The sequence below is a fragment of the Pygocentrus nattereri genome, chromosome 12, assembly GCF_015220715.1.
Source record: "Pygocentrus nattereri isolate fPygNat1 chromosome 12, fPygNat1.pri, whole genome shotgun sequence".
NCBI lineage: Eukaryota > Metazoa > Chordata > Actinopteri > Characiformes > Serrasalmidae > Pygocentrus > Pygocentrus nattereri.
In genome coordinates, this window is record NC_051222.1 from 32,890,126 (window position 1) to 32,901,021 (window position 10,896).

The following is a 10,896-nucleotide window of genomic DNA, read 5'->3' on the forward strand; positions in this document are numbered from 1 at the left end:
CATCATTAACCGTTTAGTCCAGATAGGGTCGCGGTAGCAGTTGGGAGAGCAGAGAATCCCAGACGGATGACCCTGTCCCCAGCAACTTCCTCCAGCTCATTCCCAGGCCAACTTGGAGATATAATAACAACAGCAGGTCCTAGGATGACTTGATGTAGTAGGCCTTATGGATCAGCACCCTCTTTACCACTACAGTCCAGTACAGTGACTGCATTACTGCTGATGCCTGCCCCAGCCTGCAGCCGATGTCATAATCCATTTTTCCATCACTCGTGTACAAGACCCAAAGATAATTAAACTCCTCCACCTGGGGCAAGTCCTTTCCCTTTACCTGGAGTGGACATGCTAGGACCATGGACTCAGACTTGGAGCTGCTCATCTGCATACCAACCGCTTCACACTCAGCTGCAAACCAATCCAGTGAGCACTGGAGGCATCCATGTGATCCAGCCAAAAGAACATCATCTGCAAATAGCAGAGATGCCACCGTCTGGCCTCCATACATAATGCCCTCCTGACCTCGGCTACCCATTAACACCCTGTCCATGAATGTCACAAACAGGAGTGGAGAGAAGGCACAACCCTGGAGGGGTCCAACACTAACGTTGACTTAATGCCGAGTATACGAACACAGCTCTCACTCCAGGAGTACAGAGACTGAATGGGCCAGAGTAGTAAGCCTGGCACCCCATACTACCAGAGGACCTCCCACAAGATATCTCAGGGAACACGGTCGTAAGCCATCCAACACACCGGGTTGGCAAACTCTCATGCCCCCTCAACAATCTGTGAGAGGGTGAAAAGCTGGTGCATTGTTCCACTTCCGGGACAGAATCCACATTGTTCCTGCTCAATCTGAGGTTCAACTATCGGTTGAAGTCTCCTTTCCACCACCTTGGCATATACTTTCCCAGGGAGGCTGAGCACTGTGATACTCCGTGATACTCTGGTATTTGGCACACACCTTCCGGTCCCCTTTCTTAAAAATAGGGATCACCACCCCGGTCTGCCAGTACAAGGTCCATGACAGCCCCACAATATCCACAGTTTTAAGCATCTCGAGATGAATCTCGAGATCAATACCTTGTCACTGAAGAGCAACTACCTCAGTGACCTCCAAGAGGCAAATGGAGCTTGTCATGCCAGAATCCTTTGGCTAAGACTCCCAGATTAAGGAGATCCACAAATTGCTCCTTCCACCAATGGACAATATCTGACAGCTCTTTGTCTCTCTTTCTCTCATTGATAGAAATTGTTGCCAATCATTCACTGACAGTGTTTGTATCCAAATAACACATTTATTCTGACAATGATGTATTGAAAATGAAAATGATAACCTTTGTATATGGCTGTAGTTCTAGCCAGAAGTGGAAAGTGTAACATTACATTTACATTTACTACATTAATTCATTTGTACATTTAAGTCTTGATTTTAACAATAAAATGTCATTTGTTTTCTGTGAGTGCTGTCATTGTATTGTGACCACTCAAATCATTATGCATCTGGATTTTTCTCAGCCCTACAATCACTCTTTAGCAGCTGTTGCTATTCGCCATTGCCACAAGCCTTCAGTTCATTATGAGCACATCAGATAAAAGATCACGTATCAAAGTGAGATTCTTACCAGTAGAGTGTGTCGATTTCTTCTCATTGAAAGCCAAAAACAAATTAGCAAAACTTTGCTGCCATTGTCAGTTTTCTCCCAATGCTGTTTTACTACAAAAGCTGACATGGCCTGCATGAAAAAGTTTATCATTAGTTCAGTGCATTGAATCATTAAATGTAAGACATAAATGGACCATAAATATTTTTCGTGCCCACCGTGGCCATGTGCTTTGGCCTAGAATGACTTGGCTGAGGTTCCTCTTGTTTGCATATCCTGTTTCCAGCTGTCTGTTTCTGCCTGGGATAATTAGCCTTGAGTTTACCGTGTTTTTTCTCATCTTTAAACATCCCAGAAGTCTGACATCTCATCTACCTGCATCAAAAGTGCCTGTGATGAGCTGAGGTATGCTGTATATTGAAGTGTGCTGCAGTGTTGAACCCGACATTTTGGTTGATTTGCTATTATTTATACACCAAAGAGTAAAAGCATTGGAAAGTATAACTGTCCAGCTGTCAAGAATAGGCTACAGCATGATTTAAGGACACTCTGAGACATTAACATATTTGGAAATTGTATTTACCAAGGTAGCCCACCAACCTTTTATGAACCTTACCCTAAAAATGTCTGTCTACACCACTGAAGCTGCACATACACACTGGCTACAGCCATTTCAACACTTCTGCCCTATGTTAAAATTAATAAATAATCGGAGTTCCCCCAAATCAACCTCAAAACAGAACTCACAGTTTCTGTTCTCTATACTTTTTGCGTCTCTCAAACAAACTACATGGTGAGTCAAAAGTCACAGGACAGGTTTTATTTTATTTTATTTTTTAATTTATTATTGACTTTTATCTCTGGGGTCATCTCAAACAAATTGTGTATGCTGAAAAAATCTACAACACACACCACCTTCAGCACCGCAACGTGGAGGCTTGTGACAGCATAAAAAATAAAATCAAATAAAATGCTGTCCTGTGACTTTTGACTCGTTTTTCCATCAACTCACACTTTCTGTTCTTTATACTTTTTGTATTTCTGAAAAACACTGACTACATTTGCTTTTCCATCAAAGTACATTTAAAAAGATGGTTCTTTGAGGGATATTTAGTAAAGAAAGGTCTATATTGAACCATGAACACTCGAAGAACCCTTTGTATGATTAAGGGCTTCTTTGTATCATAAAGGTGTTCTTCAGATGAATGCAGAATGTGCTTAAGATGGTTCTATATAAAAATCTTCTTGAAAAAAAGGTTCTATATAGCAGCCAAAAAGGTTCTTCTATTGTTACAATTGGCAAGCTTGTAACCATCATGCAAATGCAACTTCACGCAACTGTCCTGAAAATGAATCATGCAAAGGGTTTTTGAGTGTTCATGGTTCTATACAGACCTATTTTCTTTACTAAAGAACCGTCTTTTTTTAAGTGTATGTTGATGGAAAAGCAAAAGTAGGCAGTTTATTTCAGGGTTGCAAATAGCATAGAGAACAGAAACTGTTAATACTGCATTGAGGTAAATGGTTATCATTGTGTTTTGCCACAAGGCAGACGTCTTGAAATGCCTGTAGCCAGATTTTGTTTTCTTGTGAAATTTTGTGCATTTGAAAGAAATTCTGTGAATTTCCTTACAAGGAGAATCTTTTCTGTATCATAAAGCTGTTCTGTAAGCACATATTAAAATTAATATAAGCATCTTATGCTGGTCTGTCTAAATAAATATAACACCTTTTTTGTAGCCTTGTCTGGCTCATTTTAACACCTCAGCTTTGCTGTCTGCTGTTTTTGCTTGGTCATGGTTTTCTGTTTTTTGGCACCTCAGCTTAGTGTTCTTTCAAACTCTGTATTTTTTGTTGTACTGGCTACAGTCAACGGGTGGCAGGGTGGCGCGGTGGGTAGTGCTGTCGCCTCACAGCAGTAAGGGCCTGGGTTCCAATTCCCCGGCCGGGTGACCGGGGTCCTCTCTGTGTGGAGTTTACACGTTCTGGTGCACTGATAACAAACTGGCTTGTGGCAATGGCGGAAAGCAAGGAAGGATAAGCAGTATGCGCTCCCTTATCAACACTGTTGGTGAGATTGTTGTTGAAGAATACCAACCATGAACACATCATTTCTCAGATATGGATATAGATTTGCTTGTAAACATTGATTTCCAAGATTGTAGTTGGCTTTTTGGACATTACGTGTGCTAGAACTACAGTCACAAGTCCCATATCAATGTAAATTTAAATTTGAACACATCATCCTCAGAATAAAAGGTACTAAAATTCACTTAGGTGGGGAGAGGAGGGAAGAAGCAGTTGTCATGAGGTATGGTTAAGAGGAATATTAAGCACTACAGTTAATCTAATGCAGTGATGGTCAGCAGACTGGTGTCATCATTTTATGTGCCCATTTTGTCTGTATACAAAGCCGAGTGACTCTTATTTTTCTCTCTCTCAGTCTAGCAAAAACTACAGTGGGAAGAAAAGGAGATCATGAGATTTTAGGTTGTGAATTTATTTTAGATGGTGTTGGCTGGAGGTGACAGATCTGTTGGTGATGTTGCAAGACTTACCAACTTCTTTTACTTTCAGGAACATAAAAAATATGTAGGCCATCAAGCTTCAAGCCTATGTTTCTTTTTTCATTCTGTTTTCATAAAAAGATGAACCATAAAACATAAAGAATTAATCTTTTGTTGCAGTCTTAAGTTCTGAATATAATTTGTTACAATATTCATCTAAACATTTAACAGTTGAATGGTGATCAATAAAAGAATGTCAAATCTTTTCAATGCATGGACCAACCAATGGTAAGTTTAAACAACCTTCAGTGGAAAAGTTCTCTTCCAATCCTTAGTGTATCTAATTACATAGACAAAACGCTTAAAAAGATAAATACTTTCTTGAAAAACAAGATCATTTCAGATACACAACAGAAAACCAGTCTTTAAGACCAGAACAGTTATTTTGTATTGTTATTACGGATTAGGGGTCAGAGTCTGAAATGTGTTTCCCAACAACAATGCAAATCACTGGTTGACTGAATCTAAATGGCTGTTGTGGTGTTCCAGTTCCAGAGTCTGGGAGATACAATTTCATTGGCTGTTTTGATGTTCCAGACTCTGGTAGATGCTATCTGATTGGCTGTTATGATGTTCTAGACTTTGATAAATGCAATCTGATTGGCTGTTTTCATTTCTCTTAACCTCTTATAGTCGTATCCTCCTAGTGATCTACGCTCCTCTCCAAATATTCTGCAGCAAACTTCAAATGAGCTTCCATATACCTATTTTTAGTATTGGAGTCTTCCAAGGTTTACAACATCTGCATATCCCTCTGACAAAAAAAATAATAAAAAGAAATGGATTAGCAGGACATTTTAGACCAAAAAAAAGACCTCATAACTATTGTAAAACAATATATCAGGCATCAAGCAATGTGTTCATAACTATTTTATATAATAACTATTCAAAGGGTTAAACTTCAAATAGGTTCATTGGTCCAGTTATTGAAACAATTGTGGTTCTTCTATGAATCACTTCAAAGAGAAATTGGGGAATTTCGTTTTTTAAGATAGACATTATTTATGTCACAATTGGCTCCTCCCACACCTTGTGCTTTTTTTTTGGTCTTCCATGTGCATTTGTTTTGGTTTAGCCGCCTTGTTTCATGACTCCACCCCTGATTGTCTCCACCTGTTTTTCACCTGTCCCTGGTCTTCCCGGTGTCGTATTTAAGCCCTGTGTTTGCCTGTTGTTTTCGCTGGTCTTTGTTTGTTATCTGCTGTGTTGGATGGTCTGTTTGTTCTGTTGCATTCTGGTGTCAGTCATGTCTGCCCCCCAAGGATCTCTCCATATTGGCTACTTGAACCTGGGCTGTTACGACTATTATCCTGGATTTGCCCTTAATAAATCTTGCTTATCTCAGCACGTGCGTCCGCCTCCTCGCTCCCTGTTACAGAAAGACCAGCCACCAAAGGACGCAGCGAGTAAGTGAGACTACGGTACATGGTTGTTCCGTTGGGATGAAGCTCCGGCTGTTTCTAAGCAGCCCGAGGTCAACGTGTCCCAACGCCACCAAGCTGGAGACAGCAAATCCCCTGGCGCTGAGGGAACACGAGCATCTCGTCGGTCCCGGAGGAGGACGAAGGACCATCCCATCTTCGAGTTGGACGACGAGCGCTCAGGTAAGCGCCTTGGGTCTGCCCGTCTTGATCAACGCTGCAGGGAGGAGCGACCTGCAGCACAAGACGTGGTTAGATGGAAGGAACAAGCAGATAACCCCTGCAGTGGTTCTCGGCTCACTTTCAAGCACCAGTGCAGGCTGGCAAAAAGTCGAATGAGCCTTGGGAGTGGCTTCTGTGTCTTTGTTTCTCCAGGTTGGAGCAGCTGTCCCCACCCTGCAGCATTTCTGATCCCGTGGCTGCACCCCACAGCATTTCTGAACCCATGGCCACACCCACGGCAAGCTTGATCCCGTGGCTGCACCCAGTGGCAAGCCTGCGCCTCCGGACCCGCCACCAGTCGCCGTGCCTCCGGACCCGCCACCAGTCGCCGTGTCTCCGGACCTGCCTCCTGCCCCCGTGGATGTTGGTGCGGGCCAGCCTGCCCCCGTTGACATTGCAGCCCCTTTGTTCCCGCTCATCCCGCCCTCACCTGTGTCTGTTTCCTGTGGGCCTCCTGTTCCTGTGTCTGCTGTTCCCCATGTGCCTCCCATTTCTCCCATGTCTGCTGTTCCCCGTTGTCTGCTTGTGGGTCTTCCGTTTCTGTTCCTTCGTTTCTGCCCTGTTCTGTTCCTGGTTTTGTCTTGTTCCCGTCTGTTTCTGTGCCTCTTCCTGTTCATGTTGTGGTTCCCGTTCCTGTGTCTCGTTTTGTTTCTGTTCCGGTGTCTGTCTGTGTGTTGGTTTTGGTGTCTGTGTGTCTTGTCTGTCTGTGTGCACCACATCGTGGGGGCTTGTGACAGCATATAAAATAAAACGGTGTCCTGTGACTTTTGACTCACCCTGTACATTCTTCCATTAACCTCAAAAAAGAACTCACACTTTCTGTTCTTTACACTTTTTCTATCTCTGAAAAACACTGACTACATTTGCTTTTCCATCAAAGTACATTTAAAAAGATGGTTCTTTGAGGGTTATTTAGTAAAGAAAGGTCTATATTGAACCATGAACACTCAAAGAACCATCTCCCTTTGTATGATTAAGGGCTTCTTTGTATCATAAAGGTGTTCTTCAGATGAATGCAGAATGTGCTTAAGATGGTTCTATATAAAATCTTCTTGAAAAAAGGTTCTATATAGCAGCCAAAAAGGTTCTTCTATTGTTACAATTGGCAAGCTTGTAACCATCATGCAAATGCAACTTCACGCAACTGTCCTGAAAATGAATCATGCAAAGGGTTTTTGAGTGTTCATGGTTCTATACAGACCTATTTTCTTTACTAAAGAACCGTCTTTTTTTTTTAAGTGTATGTTGATGGAAAAGCAAAAGTAGGCAGTTTATTTCAGGGTTGCAAATAGCATAGAGAACAGAAACTGTTAATACTGCATTGAGGTAAATGGTTATCATTGTGTTTTGTCTTGAAATGCCTGTAGCCAGATTTTGTTTTCTTGTGAAATTTTGTGCATTTGAAAGAAATTCTGTGAATTTCCTTACAAGGAGAATCTTTTCTGTATCATAAAGCTGTTCTGTAAGCACATATTGAAATTAATATAAGCTTCTTATGCTGGTCTGTCTAAATAAATATAACACCTTTTTTGTAGCCTTGTCTGGCTCATTTTAACACCTCAGCTTTGCTGTCTGCTGTTTTTGCTTGGTCATGGTTTTCTGTTTTTTGGCACATCAGCTTAGTGTTCTTGCAAACTCTGTATTTTTGTTGTACTAACTACAGTCAAACATGCTCTTAAAAGGTCCTCTTGACCCCAGAATAAGTGAAGTGTGTTCCTCAACAGTGAGTCACCTGTGTCATCTAGCACTCCTGGAGCTCCACGGATAACAACCAGTTATTGAATGAGGTGGTGATGGGATCAGAGAAGGAGCCAAGATTCCTAACAGCATTTGTGTGGCCGAAGTTGTCCATTTTTTCACAGGCCTAGCTAACACATTCTTTCGGTCTATGACACTGCAAGTGTAGCCTGTTTGTTTCAGTACAGCCAAAAGTGCAGAGCAACTGTACTTAAGGTGCGCAACAATTTATTGTAGCTTAATTAAATATTGCTACAACACAATTACATAATCCTTCCATGACATCTGACATAAACCTGGCTTATTCCAATAACCAACAGTCTCAGCTTCTGGTTGACATAACACTTCTATGGACACGAGGTTTAGATTCAGTTTGATTTGGTCTGGTTGATGCAATCTGATTGGCTATTATGATATACTGAAGCTGCTGCAACAAAAACTCAATCCACCTAATTAAGCACTGCTCCTCCTGTTTTTTACCCAATTTGTATTCTAATAATTTATACTAACGCTGTTTACCATCCAGTGTCGACCAAAGGATGGGTTCCCTTTTTGAGTCTTGGTTCCTCTCAAGGTTTCTTCCTCTTGCTCAGGGAATTTTACCTTGTCACTGTCGCCACTGGAAATGCTCATGGGGACTTGGACCTGGATTTTTCTGTAAAGATGCTTTGTGACAACACCTGTTGTAACACTTGTTACTGTGATGTTCCAGATAATCCTAACCCTAACCTTAATCTTAACCCAAAACCTAATCCTAACTCTAAACCTGGCCCTAATCCTAAACCTAACCTTAATCTGAACCCAAACTTTGGGTGAGAAGAAATCTATGTACTATGACCTACAGTGTATTATAGTACAATTATGTTCCCTAGCTAAAGGTGCTGAAGATGAACCCTTGGGGATACCACTGCAGTGACAAGTTTCAGTCCTCTGTTAGATCTTTCAGCTGCAACTGGATCTTCAGATTCAAGTACTGGAGCACTGATAACAAACTGGCTTGTGGCAATGGCAGAAAGCAAGGAAGGCTAAGCAGTATGCGCTCCCTTATCAACACTTTTGGTGAGACCCACCGCCAGTCACCGCACCTCCAGACCCACCACCAGTTGCCGCGCCTCCGGACCCGCCGCCAGTCTCTATGGACGTTGTTGCGGCCCGCCTGCCCCCGTGGACGTGATTGTGGGCCCACCTGCCCCCATGGACATCGTTGTGGGCCCGCCTGCCCCCGTGGATGTTGTTGTGGGCCTGCCTGCCCCGTGGACATTGCAGCCCCTTTGTTCCCGCTCATCCCATCCTCGCCTGTGTCTGTTTCCTGTGGGCCTCCTGTTCCTGTGTCTGCTGTTCCCCGTGGGCCTCCCATTTCTCCCATGTCTGCTGTGCCCCGTTGGCCTCCTGTTTCTTGTGTTCCCGTCTGTTGTTTCTGTGCCTGTTCCTGTTCATGTTGTGGTTCCCGTTCCTGTGTCTCCTTTCATTTCTGTTCCGGTGTCTGTCTGTGTGTCGGTTTCTGTTCCAGTTTCTGTTTCTTTCCTGTTCTCCTCTCGTTTGCATGGTCTGTGGTCCATTCTTCTTTCCCTCGTCCTTGTTTTTCTCCGGTCGTCTCTCGTTCGGCATCTTTTTGTGTTGTGCCTCCTCGTCCTCCCTCCGTGTTTCGTCCTCGTTTTGTTTGTGTTCCGTCTGTTCCTGTGTCTGGTGTTGTGTCTCCTGTTTCTGTGCCTTTGGCTTCCGCTAGTGTGCCTGTTTCTGCCTCTGTGCCCATTTCTGCCTCTGCTTCAGTTTCTGTGCTCGTTGTTCCTGTTTCGGCTTCTGGGTCTGTGCCTGTCCCTAGTCCTGTCTCAGCTCCTGTCCCTGTCTAGTTTGCTTCTCTGTTTTTTGGTCCCTTGCATCCGTTTTGTTTTGTTTGGCACGCTTCAGAGCCGCGTGCCTCGGCTCCCTCGTCTCCCCAATGTCGTATTTAAGCCCTGTGTTTGCCCGTTGTTTTCGCTGGTCTTTGTTTGTTATCTGTTGTGTTGGATGTTCTGTTTGTTCTGTTGCATTCTGGTGTCTGCCATGTCTGTCCCCCGATCTCTCGGTATTGGCTACTTGAACCTGGACTGTTACAACTATGCCCATAATAAATCTCGCTTATCTCAGCATGTGCGTCCACCTCCTCACTCCCCAATACAATTTAATATCTTTATACAAAGTGGAAAAGAAGGGTTGCGTTAAAAGTTTCATTTAGGGTGTTATTAGGGTTCCTTTTTTAAAATGTGAAATAACAAAAGAAACAGACTTTAAGCTTTTATGTCCTTCATATATTTTTATGTTTCTGAAAATGAATGCAGTTAGTAAGTTCTGCAGCACTCCTCACCAACAGATAAGATCTGTCACCTCCAGCCAACAACATCTACTGCTGATGCAAAGCTACCACAGTGACTGTGTAAGAGGAAAAGCAAAGAGAAAGGGCACAAAACTTTGAGAGGAACCAAAAAAAAAGGAGCCCATCCCCCACTGCTCAACACAAAAGACAGCACAAAAAATAGGAGAGTATGAATAGAGGATAAGCTATTACAGTATAAAACACTAGATACAGAGAATAAGGAAAAAAGAAACCAGCCTGCCACTGGACAGAAGTATTTAGATTAACCATTGATAACTGATGACCACTGTTAGAGGCCTGTCAGAGTAACAGATCTATTAAAACAGCCACAGTGAAAACCAGTGACTACTTTTAGGAAAAAGAGAGCCAGAAGGTAACAGAGACATGAGGGCTCCTGAGATGGCAGCACTGAGGTACTGAGGGGTGAGTCTGTTTAGAGATTTATATTTACTCAATGTAGAATTTGACTGGCAGCCAATCTTCTTCTTCTTCTTCTTCTTCTTCTTCTTCTTTCAGCTGCTCCCTTTAGTAATAATACAGCCTTTTTGTGCTGGTTAGTAAGCCCCTGCTTCTTTTCTCCTCTCCTCACTACATATGAAAAGATTACAAATACAGTAGAATACTCTCAGGTGGCTAAGGTGTTCAGCATGCTGCCACTGGCCAGGAGCAGTAGAACTGTACTCTGTGGAGTGATGAATCATGCTTCTCTGTCTGTCAGTCTGATGGATGAGTCGGGTTTGACGAAAGCCAGGAGAATTTTGCCCGACTGCACTGTGTGAACTGGACAGTTTGGTGGAGGAGGGCTGATGCTATGGGGTTGTTTTCCAGAGGTTGGCCTAGAACCCTTAGTTCCAGTGAAGGAAAATCTTAATGCTCCAGCACCAAGACATTTTGGACAACTGTATGCTTCTAACTTTGTGGGAACAGTTTGGAGAAGGCCCTTTTCTGTTCCAGCATGACTGAGCCCCATTGCACAAAGCAAGGTCCATAAA